An 18,460-nucleotide genomic window follows, 5' to 3' on the forward strand; every position below is an offset into this window, starting at 1 on the left:
CATTGATACAATGCACATGTTGAATTCTGTGTCATTTTATCATGTGTGCAGGTGCAGGCCTGCTGCAGATCCGAGTCCTGTGACCGGCGTCCTGCCCAAGGGTCCTGCTTCCCTAGGCATCCCAGAAGTACAGCCTGCATCTCAACCAGAGCCTGAGAGCAGACACCTGCCGGTTTATCTGTCCCTTCATGTAGCAGGTGACAGAGGTGCCAGGGGCATGGCAGGGGTACTCTGACACAGCACTGCCCCACGGAGCCCATGTCCCAGGGCAGAAGACCCACGACACACAGCCAGCCAGGTGAGAGAAGAAATGTCAGGTACAGAACACAACGAAGAAGAAAGCCGGCTATGAAGGTTGCCCCGTCGCAGGCTAGGGTTGGGAAGAGACCCTGAGATGAAGGTGAACGTGCAGGATGTTACTTAGGGAGGGCTCTTGGGTTGATACTGTGGACAGAAAGGGCAAGAGGAGGCAGGACTGGTGGGGAACTGTGATCAGCTGCAACAGAAGCCCCAGCAACGCAGGTGGAGATTGTGAAGATGGATGGCCCTCCAGAGGGCCCCAGGGGAGCTGCACCAGTTACTCACAGGGAGGGGAGCAACCTCAGTTGAGGCAGCTCTCTGCAGCTGGGCATGCTGGCTCCCGGCGGGTGGAGGGGGGGTCTGAGCACCCCCACAGATGCTGAGCACCCCCACAGATGCTGTCCAATTAGGAAGGCTTCTGTGATGCCTCATCTTGTGCATCAACTTGGCCAGGCCACGCTGCCCAGTTTCTGGTCAAACTCCAGTCTAGACATTTCCACGAATGTATTTTTTAGATGGAAAAAATATTTAAGTCAACGGACCTTGAATAAAGCAGATTAACCTCCATCATGTAGATGGCCTCATCCGATCAGTCAAAGGCCTCAATAGAAGCAAGACTGATCTCTGCTAAAGAGAGAATTCTTTCAGCAGACGGCCTTCGGACTTGAGCTACGATGGCAACTCTTCCCCAGGCCTACTTGACAGACTTTGGGTTTCTCAGCCTCCACAGTCGTGTGAGCCAATTCCGTAAGATAAATCCCTGTCTCTTCTCTCTCAATCTCTCTCTCACTCTCTCTCTCTCTCTCTGTCTCTCTCCAGGAAAGAACCCCAGGGTAGCTGGGAGTTTGGTATGTTCCAGGACAGCAGGGAGGCCAGAGCCACTGTCAGTGTGAGAGGGTCGGAGTGCAGTGGGGCCCTCCGTGCATGTGGGGCCTCATAAGGTGGCACAGATGCATACTTGTTCTGTGTGGACAGGGTTTGGGTGGGGGTGATGCTTCCTCTGTTCCCTGGGTAGAGACTCGATGGCTGGTGGCCAGGGGAAGGCAAGGAGGCCATGAGGAGGCTGCTGCTGTGGTCTGGGTGAGAGGTGACGCCACTGTAGGGCAGCTGGTGGCATGCATAATTCAAAGCAAGTATATTGACCAGATGCAGTGGCTCATGCCTGTGATCCAAGCACTTTGGGAGGCCAAGGCGGGAGGATTGCTTGAGCCCAGGAGTTTGAGACCAGTCTGGGCAACATAGGGAGACCCTGTCTCTACAAAACATTTAAAAAAAATTAGCCACCATAGTGGTGTGCACCTGTGGTCCCAGCTACTTGGGAGGCTGAGGTGGGAGGATCACTTAAGCCCAGGAGTTGGAGGCTGCAGAGTCATGCTTACACCACTGCATTCCAGCCTGGGCGACAAAGTAAGACCCCATCTCAAAAAACAAAAAACAGGTGTATTTTGCAGGCAGCATCTGAAGGCCCAGCTGCTGGCTTGGCTACGGCCTTTGAGGAAATGAGCACAGTCAAGATGGAAGTACAGATGTGGGCAGGCCCTGTTCCAGGCTCCAGATGTTTCCATCCTAGCACTGGTAAGGACGAGCTTATTTGTTGAAGGGGGAAGTCATGTGCTCCAAGAGGGCAAGGGAATGGGTCATTGTTGAATCCTGCCTTATCCCTGAGCCCCCACAACTAGAGAAATATGTGTAACACCAATGGAAAGGCTGCCTTCCTTCCATACCTGTGGCCACTAAGTGCTCTCAGCCCTGCTGCAGGCTAAGGGCATGGCCACCCCCTGCCCAGGTAGCCTGCAAGGAGGTCTGTGCCAAGCCCAGAGCCAGAGCAAGAGCTGGCTCTGCCTGGAGGAGCTCATGCCAGTTGAGGAAATAAGGCACAAAACAATTAGTGAGCAGAGTGTATAATTAAGTGCTAAATTGTGTGTTTCAGACTCACTGAGCTGTGGGAGTGTGAGGTGGGGGAGTCACACCAGGCTGGAGTGGCTGGGTGAGGCAGCTTCTGCAGGTTGGGGGCATGACTAAGGGGGGCAGCCCAGAGAGGGACAAGGCTCCAGGTAGGGGCAAGGCAATGGGGCGAGGGGTGGCAGGAGCACAGTGAGGTGCAGAGAAAGGGAAGAGAGTGGCCATCAGTGTGATGGGGTCTGCAGGTTGGGGCCCCAAGACTGCATTGGGTAAGCAGTGAATCCCAGCACCTTGTGACATGCCGGGGCCTCATGTACCACATCTGTGAAATGGGGAGGCTGGATGTATTCAATGGGCAAGTCTGTGTACAGGTCCAGCCCAGGGTCTGGTACATGGGAACACCCAAGCAGACAGACAGGCAGGCACATAGACAGAGGAGACAGGCAGACAGATGGGAGGAGCCAGGTGGTCAGACAGATGTTCAGACATAGATGGGCCAGACAGACAAGCAAGAGAAGTTCAAATAGACAGCTGGATTCCTGTGTCCCAGCACCTGGCCCTTCCACAGCCCTGACCAGAGCAGGTCCTACCCACCCTCATCCTGCTCTGAGAGGCGGGAAGCCTGGGGCTACCAGGTGGCCCTGAGCCTGAGGGCCCTGCGTGGCAGGGTGTCCTTGCTGCAGCATTCAGGAGCTAGGATTCTAGGAGAGTTGGGCTGACTTCAGGCTTTGGGGGCCAGGGCCCAAAAGTTCAAAAGAGCCCAAGAAGATGGAAGGCAGGGATGAGCACCGGTGGCCCTGGGCTGGAAGGAAACCAGGAGGCAGAACCATGAGGGACACATGCAGCCTGGCCAGGCTGGGCCCCGGGCAGTCAGGCCAGACACAGGAGAAGGGCAGCATGTCACTAGCATGGCAAAGGATCCCAGCAGCACGGGAGGCTTCCCCTTGGCAGTGCTGTGTTTGCTGCCTGGCTTAGTGTGCCACCGCCTGTTAAATATTGTGACAAGCCCACTCCATGCACTCAGGGACAGCGGCAGCACTGGCTGTCACCAAGGGCGGCCAGTAATGTGGGCACTCGGCACCACGCAACCTCTCCTTCCAACGCAGAGCAAGCCTGCTGCCTAAACAAACACAGGGCTTGGCCGCCACCAAACACACCCAGAGGAGACACGGGAGTGGGGCTCAGCCTGACTCCAGCACTCCTGCCCCACGCACGCAGGCAGGAGAAGGCAGCCCCACAGGCCCCTCTGCCCCACCTGGCATGGACACTTCCAGCCAGCAAACACTGAGCACTGAGCATCTATCACGTGTGGAGCACTGTCCTGGAAACAGGGAACAGGGCAGAGCTCCCACCTAACGGAGGAGGCTGGCCACGGACAGACGGAAATACAGCATGCCTGGTGACAATACAGAGCCAGGAGAAAAGCCACAGGTAGAGCATGACAGGTGTTAAAGCAAACTAAAAATGGCCTGAGAAGGACTTCATACTTCTATATGTTAGTCCTTGTGGATGAACTGTAACCTAACTTAATAGGTAGACAAAATTGGAAAAACTGTGTTCAAATAAGGCAAACGCCAACCTATAACCAATCCAGCTGTTTCTGTACCTGACTGCCAATTTCTGTACGTCATTTTCCTATTTTCGTCTATAAATCTTCTTCTGCCATGTGTCTGCGCTGGAGTCTCTGTGACTCTTCTGTGATTCTGGGGCCTGCCCGATTCCCGAACTGTTCATTGCTCAATTAAACTCCTTTCAATTAATTCAACTAAAGTTTTTCTTTTATCACAGGGCAGTCAGGGATGGCCTCCTCTCGGAGACTTGGGCAGAGACCCAAAGGAAGTGAAGGGGCAGGCAGGATGGGAGAAGAGCATCTGGAACAGCTCGTGCAGAGGCCCAGGGCCAGGGCTGTCGCTGGCATGTTCCGGGGCTGGTAAGGAGCTGGGTGTGGTGGAAGCAGACTGTGCACCAGGAGAGGTGACCATGAGGCAGAGAGGTCCCCGGCACTCCGTGCAGGCCTCTAGGCCATTGTTGGACTGTTTCCTCTGAGCAGGTCATGGAGTGCGTGGAACAGAGGAGGGAGGGACGGGACCTGACTTTGGGTTTAGAAGGGGGGTCCCTCTGGCTGCTATGGGGCAGGAGCAGAAGCAGCAAGGCCAGCAAGGAGGCTGTGGCAACAGCTCAGGAGAGGTGAGGGGGTGGCCCACACCACAGTGGGAACAGAGCCGGAGCAGGAGGTCAGATTCTGGGTGTATTTTGGAGGTGGAGGTGGCAGGGTTTCCTCACAGGCCGGATGTGAGGCGTGAGGGAAAGAGAAGAGACGGGGCAGAATGTGCTCATTCACTCATTTGTTCATTCATCCTACATTCACTTTGTCTTTTTGACTAGGTGGGCAGGGAGTGTGGCAGCATTGATGAGAGTAGCTTTGTGGTAACACTCCTCTTAAACATCAAATACGCAGCCTCAGCCACATAGCCAAGGAGGAAGCCGCTCTTCCAAGAGTCTCCCATCCTTCCATCCCTCCTCCTCCAGCCTGAGCCCCTGCCCAGCCCACAGGGACAGCAGGGCTCCAGAGCTTCTGACCTGCCTGGGGTGGGGGCAGGCCAGGGAAGGGTTGTGGACCATGGCAACCTGTGAACCCAGTCCTGGAGGGGTGCTGGGCAAAGATGAGGCACAGGGCGAAGGTCAGAGGCAGCGGCATGCTGGTCCTTGTGCAGGGGGGCAAGGTCTGGGGCCCCAAGCGGCCTCACGCACCTGGCTGGAGGCTCAATTGTCCTGAGGCCGGGCAGCCATTGCAGAATTGTAAGCGGGAGCAATTTTGTTTAAGACGTCACCCTCTGGTGGCCATGTGCAAGGTGGCCTGGAGAGACAGCCCTGGGAGGGCTGTGGCCCCAGCTAAGGCAGGAGGAGGGCTCAATCAGCCGTCTGTCACCTCACCACAAAGAGGACAGAAGGCCCTGTGCCCCCTCCCACCCAGACCCTCACACTGCCACTGTGTGCTGAGCCTGTCCCTGCCACACTGTTCCCTCAGCCCTGGTCCCAACCTCACTGTGACCTTGGGCAAGTTCCAACCCTCACAGCCTCCATGGAAGAGCGGGGACCCAGGGTCTTTCAGCCAGAGGGTCTACTAGTCCTAAGTCCACACTTCTTTTTGCAGAGTCCAGCAAAACTGGGCAGGACAGGCCTGCAGCCCTCAGGAGGGCTGTGTCCACCGTGGTAGCACAGCTGAGCGGCCTGATTTCAGCATTTTTAAACAAAGCCTCCAGATGGACCTCGTCTGCCTGCCGGGGAGGGCTGGGCAGCTGCTGCACTCAGGGACTTTCCTCTAATTGGATCCCCTGGAAAGGAGAACAGCCTCAATCACAGCCAGCCCATCCATCCATCCATCCATTCATTCCTCGAGAACCCATCATGTGAACCAGGGCCCTGAGCTGGGGTCTGGGTGAGCAGGAAGAGGAAGGGCTGCACAGATGGAGCACACACTTGGGCGGGGAGACCCACGGTCCTAGGCAGGCAGGGATCCGAAGCATCATGCGGGAGGCAGAGTTAAGCAGGGTGGAGTGACCGAACAAGTGCTTCCCCGAGGAGGTAACATTTAGGCTGAGGCCTGAATGGAAAAACGGAGCCAGCGACACCACAGTCTGGTGAGGGGCTCCCAGAGGAGGGGACTGCAAGTGCAAAGGCCAAGAGACCAGTAGGAATGGGGGCTGTTTAAGGACCAGCACGGGAGAAGGGGGAGGTCAGGAGTTCAGCGGGTGCCTCTCAGGCAGGGCCTGTGTCTGTGGCAGGAATAATCTATATTTTACACCATGTGTGCTCAGAGGAGGCTGCTTCAAGCCTCCTGGAGCCGCTCCCTCTGCTGTGGTGGAGACTAATGATACCACACGTCTGTGCACAGCCGCTTTATTATTACTTACTGGCCCACATGATCCTCCACCAGGAGGAACTGTTAGGCTTATTTAATGGATCAGGAAACTGAGGTTCCGAACAACAAGCAGAGCTGGATTTGAGCAGAAACAGCCATTCCAGCTGAATCCAGCCCTTAGAACTAGCTTGTTTTACCTGTATAGCTTTGAAAATTTGAATCCGTTGCCAACTCTACAACATTGGGAGGCTTCACGTCAAAGATCTTTTGGCTTTCGGCATCTCTTCAATAGTCTGTGGCACTGGCTATGGCAGTGTGAGCCCTGGCTCTGCACAGGGTTGTCTGCAGGTGCCCCTTCAAACCGGAGGTCACAGCCCCCACTCTCCCAATCCCATGCGCCTCTGGTGTCCTGCCCCGCTCCCCCAGCACCTGAGTTTGCCACCTGGGCCACCTCTGCTTGAGGTGGGCTTGAGCCCACCTGCTGTGGTGAGCCCCTGTCTTGCTCAGCTGACAAGGGACACATACACTAGATTCTCTGAGGGAACAAACAATCCTCCCGCACCACCCCCACCCTGATTCCACGACTGTCTCCTCACTTTCCTGCCACCAGACCTGAGACTCCGAACTGCTACTTTCAAGATGTGAATGAATTCAGAGACCCTAAGAGCCAGAGACCATGGATGGGGCTGTCCTCCAAGGGGAAACTGAAGCCAGTGGGGTTCGGGGCCGGCCAGCCAGTCACTCCTGGGGCTTCGGGAGACATGCTGTGAAGAAGCACATTCTTCCCTTCACCTTGGGGCTCGGAGCCCCAGCTCTGCCTCCATTTAGCTGTGACGCTTGGGCAACAGCCCTCAGTTTCCCCAGCTGTTCACTGATGGAATCACTGTGAAGTTCGTGGGGGCTTCTCGGCTCATGTACCCATTGTCTCAGGAGAGGAGCAGCTTGTCTCTCTGGGTTCAAACTCAGCCTCCACTTTTAGCTATGTAACCTCGGGCAAGTAGCTTAACCTCTCTGAAGCTTGGTTCATCCAAAAAAGGAGATGCATTATTGGGATTATTATGAGATTCTAGGAGATGATTCAAGAAAAGCCCTTAGCGCAGAGCAAGTGCTCAGAAAATGTGAGCAAGAGCAGGGAGTTGTGAGCTGACCCGTGTCCCCTCTCCAAGGGCTTAGGCCAAGGTCACGACCAACAGGCCAGCATCCCAGAGGCCAGGCTCCAGGCCTCCTCATCCAGAGTCCACTTGCCTGAGTGGTATAGTCCCAGACTGAGGTCACCCTCCACTCCCATGTCACTGAGTCCCTGCCATGTGCCAGGCAGCCCTGTCAGTGCTGGAGGGAGGTCCTGTGGAGACAGAGACTGGGAGGGTGCTGCCCTGAAGTTCTAGGGGGAGCAGAGAAGGAATAAATAGGGGAGTGGAACAGAAACATCCAGGGAGGAATTGGGACTACTTGGTCCATCGAGGGGAGAGGGAATTTTGGGCCATCAGGAGAGGTGGAGGGGCATTGCCAGGGAAGGGCTTTCCAGGCAAGGGAGCCACACGTGCTGGGGCAGGAGGCAGGCACAACCCTGAGGCCTTGTGGATAGCAGGAAGGCTGCTGTGCCCCCTGCAAGAGGAGAGGAGGGGAGAGGGGAACCGCGGTGTCAGCTGGGCCTGGGTGGCAGGGCATTCATGCGAGCGGAAGGCCTCCTGGGGATTCTATTTTAAGGTGACAGGAGCCCTGGATGGTTTGAAGCCAGCTCCGTGGTGGGCTTTCCATTCCACACCGAGGCCAGTGGCAGGCTCAGCTCAAACCCTGAGAGTCTGGCTCCAAGCCCACAGCTCCAGGCAAGAAAATGAAGCTCGGAGGGGAACTCGGAGGGAAGGATTGGGGTTGGGAAGGTGGTGCGACTGGGGAGGGAGGGGCACAGGCTGTGGTCAATGGGTGCGGTCTGAGGCTGGGGGTGCGAGCTGGGGTCTGGAGGTGAGACATGGACTGGATGCTGGGGAAGGGACATAAGCTGGGGTACTGAGGAGGGGTCAAGGGAGGAGGGACGGGGTTGGGACAAAGGCTGGGTCCGGGGGAGGGGTGGGGGAGTACGCCAGGCGGTGTTGGCGCAGCTCGGAGCAGACGCACAGCCCGGGGCTGGGCAGCATGGCACGCGCTGCCTAGCCCCTCCGAAGGGCGCAACTGAGAGGGGCCTGCGGAAGTCCCGAGGCTCCCGCCTCCTCTTCCCCTCCTCCTCCTTCCCCTCCCCTCCTCCTCCTTCCCCTCCCCTCCTCCTCCTTCCCCTCCCCTCCTCCTCCTTCCCCTCCCCTCCTCCTCCTTCCCCTCCCCTCCTCCTCCTCCTCCAACCCCTCCTCTCCTCTCCTCTCGCCGCCTTCCCCTTTTACCCTCCCCTCTCCTCCCCTCGCCTCCCCTCTTTCTCCTTCCTCTCCCTTCCCTTTGCTGTCCTCCCCTCCCTTTCCCTACCCTCCGCCCCACTCCGCCCCGCTCCCCTTCCGGAGCCCGGCCCGGCGCGCCGCCATGCCTGGTGCCGCACCGCCCCCTGGTGCCCACGTCAAGCATGGCGCGGAGCGACTGCACTGCGCCCGGGCTGACTGGGGACGTGAGGCCAGGGAGCCCCTACGGCCTCCAGAGGCCGGGCGTTGGGGAGCGGCGGGGGGCGCAGAACGTCGGGGACTCCCTTGGGACCCACGCTCAGCTCTGCCCTGCCAGCACTCGGCTGGGTCCTTGGGCCCTCTCCCCTCTCTGGATCCGCTTCACAGCCAAGGTCACCGGCTGGGAGTGGCCGACCCAGCGCTGTCCCCGTCCCCGCAGGCCAGCAGGCTGCACGACTGTCTGAGCCCCAGTGTCCTCATCTGTAACACGGGCATCATCATGCCCCCAGCTTCAATCTTCACCGCTCAAACCATTGAAATCTCAGCAGTAAGAATCCAAGTATCCAAGTGCCAAATTCTCCATCAGTGTCTGTGTAGTTTTGGTTTAGGTCTGCCTTTTCATGCATTTCCCTTTAGCACTGGAATGAAATTCAAGCAACAGGCCAGGCACGGTGGTTCATGCCTGTATTCCCACCACTTTGGGAAGCCGAGAAGGGCGGATCACTTGAGCCCAGAAGTTCGAGACCAGCCTGGGTAACACAGGGAAACCCCGTCTCTACAAAAAATTTTTAAAATTAGCCTGACTTGGTAGTGCGCGCCTGTAGTTCCAGCTACTGAGGAAGCTGAGGCGGGAGGATCGGGAGGATCGCTTGAGCACAGGAGGTCGGGGCTGCAGTGAGCCGTGATCACACCACTGCACTCTAGCCAGGGCAGCAGAGCAAGACCCTGTCTCAAAAAAAAAAAAAAAAAAAACAGACACACAAGCAACATTGAACCTCAGAGGCTGGCGTATAAAAAGGGTGGTTTTTGAGAAGCAAGACCCTCCAGAAGTCAAGCTTTAGCCCTATCAAAAGATGTCCAAGAAACTGTCTTTTTTTTTTTTTTTTTTTTGAGACGGAGTCTTGCTCTGTACCCAGGCTGGAGTGCAGTGGCGCAATCTCAGCTCACTGCAACCTCCGCCTCCCGGGTTCAAGTAATTCCCCTGCCTCAGCCTCCCAAGTAGCTGGGACTACAGGCGTGTGCCACCATGCCCAGCTAACCACGCCTAGCTAATTTTTTGTATTTTAGTAGAGACAGGGTTTCACCATGTTGATCAAGATGGTCTCGAGCTCCTGACCTCGTGATCCGCCCACCTCGGCCTCCCAAAGTACTGGGATTACATGAGTGAAACACCGTGCCCGGCCAGAAACTATCTTTGAACTAAAAATGCACTTAAAGAAAAAGGAAAAGTCAAAAGACAAATGAGAAACTGGGGAAAATGTTTGGAACTCATCACAAAAGTCTAGCACAGGGTCAGCAGGCTGTTTGTGTAAAGGGCTGTGCAGTGAGTACTTTCAGTTTTGCAGACTATGAGGGTATTTGTGGCAACTGTTCAGCTCTGCTGTGGTGGCAGAAAGCAACCACAGACAGTGAGTGCAGCTCTGTTCCAGTAGAATTTTATTTACAAAAAAATTTATAAGGCAGTGGGCCCAATTTATCCCACAAGCAACAGTTTGCCAATCCCTGGTCTAATCTAATACATTAAAAGCTTCTAGAAATCTAGAAAAGACAACTCCCCCCAAAATTGGCAGAAAATATGAATAGACAGTTTACAGAAAACTCAAAAGGCCCCTAAATGTATGACAAATTTCCAACTTCACACACAATAACAGAAATGGAAATTAATGACATCAAGATACCATTTCTCACCTATCAGAACAGCAAAGAATTCTAGTGCTGCCAACAGCATGTGTGTGTATGTGTGTGCATGTGTGTGTGTGTAACAGGTCCTCCCACATTGCCATGAGAGTCAAGGGAACACCCTCTGGAGGGGAAGCTGTCCATAGAAAGGGCTGTCATATTTACCATGTGACCCTGCAACCCTACCTCTGAGCATGGGTCTTGCAAACATCCCGGGCACCACGAAATGATGCATCCTCACAGTTCCACAAGGGGAGCCACTGCTTCTGTTTGTAATCATGAAAATATTGGAAACAACCCATCTAGGAGCTGGTTAGACAAACTCTGCTTTGGGCACACAGTGGAATATCGCACAGTTGTTGAAGACAGTGAGGAGGCTCCGTGGGCTGATAGGAAAATTCCACATGCTGTTGGGAAACAGGTCCTTCCCCATTGCTGTGAGACTCACCACTACCGCTAGATCCCAGGGCCCAGAACAGTCCTGGCACATAATGGATGTCCAATAAATACATTAATGAAGGAAGGAAGGAAGGAAGGAAGGAAGGAAGGAAGGAAGGAAGGAAGGAAGGAAGAATCTGCACACTCTAACACTTAGGGATGAGCCAAGAGAGGCTGCATTCCCTGGGCCATGCTGGTAGATGTTAGCAGAAAAACAAACATGCAGAACCACGCACAGAGCATAAGGCTTTTGTGTAGGAATGGGGTGGGGAAATAAGAATGTCTATTTGTATATGTTTGTGTAAAGAAACATTAAAAGGATCCGTAAGAAATCAGTACAAGTGGTCGCCTGTCTGGGGCATGGGGTGGTCAGGAACAGGAAGGAGAGAAAGAATTCTCAATATACATCACTGTAGCTTTTTAAGCCCCATGAGAATGTATTTCCTATACAGAAATTTAAAATTTTTTAAATCAATGTACATGACTCTGATGAGGAGTGAGGAAAGAAGCCAAATACAAAAGAATATGTATAGAATGCTACAGTTTGTGTGGGAAAGGCATTTCCTTATGTGTGGAATATCTCTGGAAGGATTACAATCCCCCACTCAAGTGCTGGCAGTGATGGCCTCCAGGGGGAACGTGGGGCCAGGGGTTGGGGAGAGGCTCACCTTTGACTGCTGATCCTTTTGGATGGTTGGTCGGTTTTGGTTTTTGTTTTTTACCATATGCGTGCTTTGAGATTTTCAAATCAAAAGAAAAAGAGATGAAAAAGCAAGTGGGTGAAAGCCCATTGCTGTTATAATAACACAGCAGCTCCCCCCACAGCGTTCTGAGGGTGTTGGCTGCATTAAGTCACCTAGCACGCTCTCTGTGGGTACCATCACCAGCTCCACTTTATGGCTGAGGAAGCTGAGCTGCAGAGCAGTGAGGTGGCCTGCCCAGCGTCACACAGGATGAGCACACCCCCAGCAAGTCCCCATGGCCAGCAGCTGGAAAACACTGTTGCAGCCCAACACTGTTCAAAGCAGGGATTTCCTCTATGAAACCCTCTCAACTGGTTGCCCAGCCTGTGCTCAAATGCCTCCCGGAATAGGAAGCTCACCGCCTTACAGGGAGAGCATTCCATCGTCAGATGTTTGGGTCAAATGCCCCTCCTCACACTCAGTGGCAACGGGCCTGCCTGCCCCGGCTCTGTCCTGGGAGCCCATCTAATTGCTCCACCAGGGAAAGCCACGTGGGCATGTGGCTGAGGCACCTGGGGCTATTCTTCATTCTGAGCAGTCCTGGCTATTGCAGTTGCCCCTGCTGAACGATTCGGGTCCCTTCCTGAGTCAATATGGATCCACAGGTCCCCTTTTGTTAGACTGTTGTGAACTTCACAGGGGCAGTGCTAGCACACACGGAGGCCCTGCTGATCTCCCCTAACTCATCTCCATTTTAATCTTTGGTCTTATGCTCATCAGCCCAGCCTGGGCATACCCCAGGGCCTCTGCCCTTGCTGTCCCCTCTGCCTGGAAAGCTCTTATTATGCCTGCATCTCCCCAGGCTTCAGTTTATTAGCAGGAATGTAACCTCCTTAGAGAGGGCTTCACCCACTACTCTTGCTAACATGTCTCCCCGCCATTCCCTTTCTCATTCCCATTTCAATCTGGAATCGTCTTGCTTCTTTGTTTCTTTGTTTGTCATCTGTTTCCCTTAGTAGAATATAAACTCCAGAGGACAAGGGCTCTATTCCATTCACCACTATCGCTAGATCCCAGTGCCCAGAAGAGTCCTGGCACATAATGGGTATCCCATAAATACGTGAATGAATGAATGAATGAATGAATGAAGAATCTGCACACTGTAGCACATAGCAATGAGACAGGAGAGGCTGCATTCCCTGGGCCATAGATCTACGAGTCCATCTCAGAGCAGCCCCCACACAGCCACCGTTACAAGCCCTGCACTTTAGCCCTCTCCTCTCCCATCCACCACCCAGGGCAGAGGTGAGGCCAGGAGGCCATCTTCCCAGAGAAATATCAGGGCTCTAAATTCAATTTAAAACCGTTTAATTGCCTAATTGCTCAGCTCTTCAGTGCAGTTTGTTAATAGAAGTGATTCTGCAGCAGCCAGGCCAGCCTAGCAGAAAATTGGCATTTCAGCCAGAGGGAATTAAAGAAGCACAGCACAGAACTGCCACTGCTCCCAGCTGCCCCCATACCCCCTACTCCACTACCCCCAGCCCTGTGTGAGGCCGACTTGCTTGAATCCCTGTTGACACGCCCATAGGTATGAGAGTGCAGGGTGTTGTTTGTGTTTGGGGATGAGCAGCTGTTCTGCCAGCATGTTTGGACGTCTCAGCCATGTGCCTACGTAAGCATGTCTGTGCTTTCCTTTTCTTCATTTTTAATTTAGGCTTTCAAAGGAAAAACACATGCAAATAATGCAAAAAAAATTTCATTCAAGATTTAAACAGGTTTACATCTACAATGAGTCCTCTTCCCCCAGCGCTGATTCCAGACCACCAGTTCCCTTCCCCGGGGACAAACACCACTATCGGTTTCCTGTGGGTCCTTCCAGAGACAGTTTATGTTTACATGTGCATAAAATTGTTTCTATGCAAATGATTACATACTATAAACATTATGCTGCTGTTGGTGGTGGTGGTGGTTTTGACAATACATCTCAGAGACTCTTACTAACCAGAGCTTTTCTAGACATTCCTCAATCTTTGGAACAGTTGCATAGCAATTCCATTGAAAGACTGTACTTTGATTTCTCAATCGATCCCCTATTGCTGGACATATAAGTTATTTCCAACCTCATGCTTTTATAAACCACATAGCAATCTCAATCTTTATCCATACTTCAAGTTTGTATATATGGAGGTATATGTGTATAGAATTCATATTCCTTTCACAATCAATCCCTTCCTTTCCTTTCCCTTCCCTTTTTTCCTACCCAGAAAGCAATTTTTTTTTTTTTTTGAGATAGAGTCTCACTCTGTGGTCCAGGCTGGAGTGCAGGAGTGCAATGGTGCGATCTCGGCTCACTGCAACCTCCACCTCCCAGGTTCAAGTGATTCTCTTGCCTCAGCCTCCTGAGTAGCTGGGACTACAAGTGCACACCACCACGCCCGGCTAATTTTTTGTATTTTTAGTAGAGATGGGGTTCGCCATGTTGGCCAGGCTGGTCTCAAACTCCCCTCAAGTGATCTGCCAGCCTCAGCCTCCCAAAGTGCTGAGATTACAGGCATGAGCCACTGTGCCTGGCCCCAGAAAGCAATTCTTGATTCCCTTACAGGAAAAGAAAGAATGCCACAATCCCACCAACTCAAAAGCAGCTAGAAGCCAGGCACAGTGGCTCACTCCAATAATCCCAATACTTTGAGAGGTCGAGGTGGGAGGACTGCTTGAGGCCAGGAGTTCAAGACAAGCTTGGACAACATAGTAAGACCCCATCTCTACAAAAAATTTAAAAAATTAGCCAGGCATAGTGGCACACACTTGTAGTCCCAGTTACTCCAGGGGCTGAGGTGGGAGGATTGCTTGGGCCTGGGAGGTCGAGGCTGCAGTGAGCTATGATCACACCGCTACACTCCAGCCTGGGCAACAGAGCGAGACCTGTGTCTAAAAAAGAAAAAGAAAAAAGCAACCAGAAACAACCATGATTACCACCCCACCAGAGCAAATCTTTCAGCCCCTCTTCCAAGCTGCTTCTGACTTCTATCTTACCCAAATGGGCTCATACCATTCAGATTATTTTTCAAGCTGCTTTTTGTTGCACTCAACAATAAATGACACTCATCTTCTGTGTAAACAGCTCTGTACTTCCTCTTGAGGGCTGAATAGCATGCCACCGTACCCTCCAACGACAGTGGACTTCAGCACCCCTTATTAGAATCTAGATTGTTGCCAGCTTTTTATTATTACAAACAGCACTGCAGGGATATTCCTTGCAGCTGAGTCTTGGTACACATCCTTAATTCTCTCCTAAGAATAGCTTCCCAGAAATGGAATTTTTAGGTCAAAGGGCATGTACTTTTTGCAGCACATGTTTAAACCATTTGAAGTGTGTGTGTGTGTGTGTGTGCACGTGTGCACTTCTGTGGGCCTGAGCCTGTGGTTCCTTCAGGTCCCAGTGCAAATCTGTCATGTGTTTTTGCATAAAGGGCATGCATGTGTGCTTTCTCTTCAACCTTAGTCTCTAAAACTACTCAGGGCTGCCCCTCCTCTGCATAGTAGCCAGGGACATCCAGGAGTGTTTCTGAGCCTGCATGATCTTTCTTCCTCTGGGCACAACCGTGGGAGAGGTTGCAGGCCTCACTCTGGTCCCTGAACCAAGCCAACTCTCCTCTGCCCTGGAACCTCCTGTAGCCAGTCAGAAACCCATCCTAAACTGGCTTCACAGTACAGGAGTATTTTGAGTCATTGCGAAGTGCAGGACTTTGGGGATAGGTGGATCCAGGTGTTGAAAGAGGTCTGTTCAGAATCGATATCTGTCTCCTGGTTCTGGTCCCCATATTGGGCCAGCTGACATCACATGTCCTTCTTGTGGCCATGGGACTGTGGTGCTTGCCAGCTAGCCTGTGTCACAGGCCACCCACCTGTCCCCACCCTACCCAGATCTCCAGCTCCTCTCTGGAGCCACACCCTGTTCCCTGTGCCCCTGCCCCATCTGCTCATCTGCAGCCCACAGTGAAGAGATCAGCAGACAGTGACGCTCATGTTTGCTTCATGCCTAGGATAATTGCAGTCTCAGAGAAGACCCCCAGAAACCCAAAATGCTTCCAGCCACAGAGGAGGAGAGCAGCTGGCAGCCAGAAGCATCCATTCCAAGAGAGAGACATCAAAGGGAACAAGGCTTAACCTCCTTGTCTTTGAAAAGCACTAAATGATTCAGCAAAAGGGATGAGAGGAAACCTTTGGCCATTTCACAGGTTCATGGCCATCTGTATATGTTCCTATAGTCCTGCTTTGTACCTCCAGCCTAAATGATGGGGAGGTCATTTGAAGATGAGACTGACCCTTCACTGCATGTGCTGCTTCCAACCCCAGATTCCATCAGGCTGCACTTCTGAGATTCAGTGAACTCCCACTCATCCTTCAAAACCTATCTCAATGTTGCTGCCATAGCGAAGCCTTCCCTGGCCCCCTCAGGTAGGGAGGGTCTCTCTGTCCACTGGCAGGCCAAGATGGCCAAGCTCTGCCCTCTGAGAATCCATCAGTGCCCTGAGCTGACTTTCCCTAGCCTCCTATCCCTTCATTCCATGAAAGGGGAACTTAGGGTGGAGTGGAAATTTTGATCACCTAAAGAAACAATAATTGCTTTCATTCATTCATTTAAACAATACGTATTAAGCAGCTACCAAGGACCAGGCCTTGTGCTGAGTGCCCCCACAGAGGTCACAATAGTCATATACTACAAACAAATACAGCATCACAAAGGCTGGCGCATGAAGAAGAGACAGCCGCTAAGGGCGTGGTCCTGGAGCCAGAATGCCTGGATTTGAATCATAGCTCCACTACTTCCCAGCAGCTTGGTGAGCTTAGCCAAGTCTCTAAGCCCCTCTGAACCTCAGCTTTATCACCTGTAAAATAGGGATAAAAGCAGCATCTGCCCTATTCATCTGTTCACAGGATTACATGGCCTATGGAGGGAAAGTACCCTGTCTCCTGAGTGGGGCCTCCCGGCCCGCAGCAGAAGCCATGTACATGTCTGTTCAACAGATATCTTTGGTGGCCTGTATGTACCAGGGGCTTCTCTTCTCTGCTGGTCAAGGAGGGCTCACGGTGGAATAGGATTTAGCCCCGGGAGGGACAGCAGGGGCATTCTAAAGACATCGACTAGCTGGCATCCCATGCCAGGAATCCCAACCTTTTGCGCATCGCGGCTTACCTGGAAAAGACACGGGGGTGGAGAAGGAGGTGCCACCTCCATGAGGCATGGCAGAAAAGCATGACATCGCCTTTATAGTGCAACACTTGACAGGAAGAATAAGATACAAAGTACTTAAAGAAGATAATCAATATTGGATGTGTATTAAATTTCCAAGGAAAATATTTTTAAATATGTAAATTAATCTTGAGTTGGCTTCTACAAGCCTAACTTTTTTTTTCTTTTTTGAGACAGTCTCGTTCTGTCACCCAGGCTGGAGTGCAGTGGTGTGATCACGGCTCACTGCAACCTCCGCCTCCTGGGTTCAAGTGATTCTCGCGCCTCAGCCTTTCGAGTAGCTGGGATTACAGGTGCACAACACCATGCCTGGCTAACCTTCGTATTTTTAGTAGAGGCGAAGTTTCACCATATTGGCCAGGCTGGTCTCGAACTTCCAAACTAACTGGGACCCACCCTGATCTGCCTGCCTTGGCCTCCGAAAGTGCTGGGATTACAGGTGTGAGCCACCGCACCCAGACTTACAAGCTTAATTTTTTTGTACCAATATACCAGCTTTCATGCTTGAGCTGACTAAGCACAGTCCCGGATCGGAATGTTTCTCAGGGGTCAGTCCTTTGAGTTCCTGACAGTCACCACTGATGAGAAGTGGCCGGGCAGGCAGCAGCGGATGAGGACCGCCTGTGGCACTACAGAGATCCCTCTGGTGGCAGGTGGGATGTTGACTGTGCACAGTTGCTGTGACTGTATCTGAAAGGTGACAGTGGTGCCAAAGTTACCTTCCAATAAAATTTCAACTGTTGCACATTCTTGAATGGTTGTGAAAAAATGATTTTGTAACTATAAAAATGTGTTACTACAAAGAATCTATAAGCTTCAGTGGCTGGCAGGTGAGGGTTGGAAAGCTGGGAGTTTGAGGGCTCCAGGGCCTGGGGTGCTGGGGCGTAGATCGGGAGGCAGGGGAGGAGCACATGGGGGCCATGCCAGAGGGGAGTCGAGGGAGGGGGCTGAGCCACCGAATAGATCTGTGTGTTTCAAAAGTCTCTGTGACTGAGTGTGCAAATGGAATAGGATGGGGCAGAATAGAAATGACAGTGTTGGCCTAGAGGAATGGGAATGGCAGCGTGGACCAGGCTGGCGGAGGTGGGAAGGGACAGGTAGATTGAAGCTACATTTTGGAAGTAAAATGCACACGACTTGGTGACAGAATGGATGTGGGGATGAGAGAGTAGGGGGTGTCACAAGAACTTCCAAGGCCAGGCTCCTGGAACTGGGCAGGCAGGCATCCCCTTTGGAGTGGTAGCAGAGCCGCTTTCCTTACCCAGAAGCCAACTGGGGTGGGGGTGGGGGGTGTCACAGGTGAACACACCTCCCAGTTTTCTGGGAACAGTCCTGGTTTATACCTATCGTCCCTGAATATGTACCTATTGCCCCCTTCCACTCTCAAAAATGTCCCGGTTTTCCTCTGAATGATAAATAAAAATAAATGTAAATAAATTTTAAAATAAATGAATGGATGGGGAGAAGAGAATGCTCTTCCTAACAGTGGAAGCTAACCAGTAAATGTGGAAGGGGTGGAGTATGTAATCTGAAAGTCACTATTTGGCCGCCAGTTGGGGAACAATTGTTTCAGGCAAGAATCAAAGGATACTAAAACTGGCAAGTAAGGGCCAGGCACAGTGGCTCATGCCTGTAATCCAAGCACTTTGAGAGGCCAAGGCGGGTGGATCACTTGAGGTCAGGAGTTCGAGACCAGCCTGGCCAACATGGTGAAACCCCATCTCTACTACAGTAGAAAAATTAGCCACGCATGGTGGCACAT

This window comes from Symphalangus syndactylus, chromosome 21 (genome assembly GCF_028878055.3).
Source record: "Symphalangus syndactylus isolate Jambi chromosome 21, NHGRI_mSymSyn1-v2.1_pri, whole genome shotgun sequence".
NCBI lineage: Eukaryota > Metazoa > Chordata > Mammalia > Primates > Hylobatidae > Symphalangus > Symphalangus syndactylus.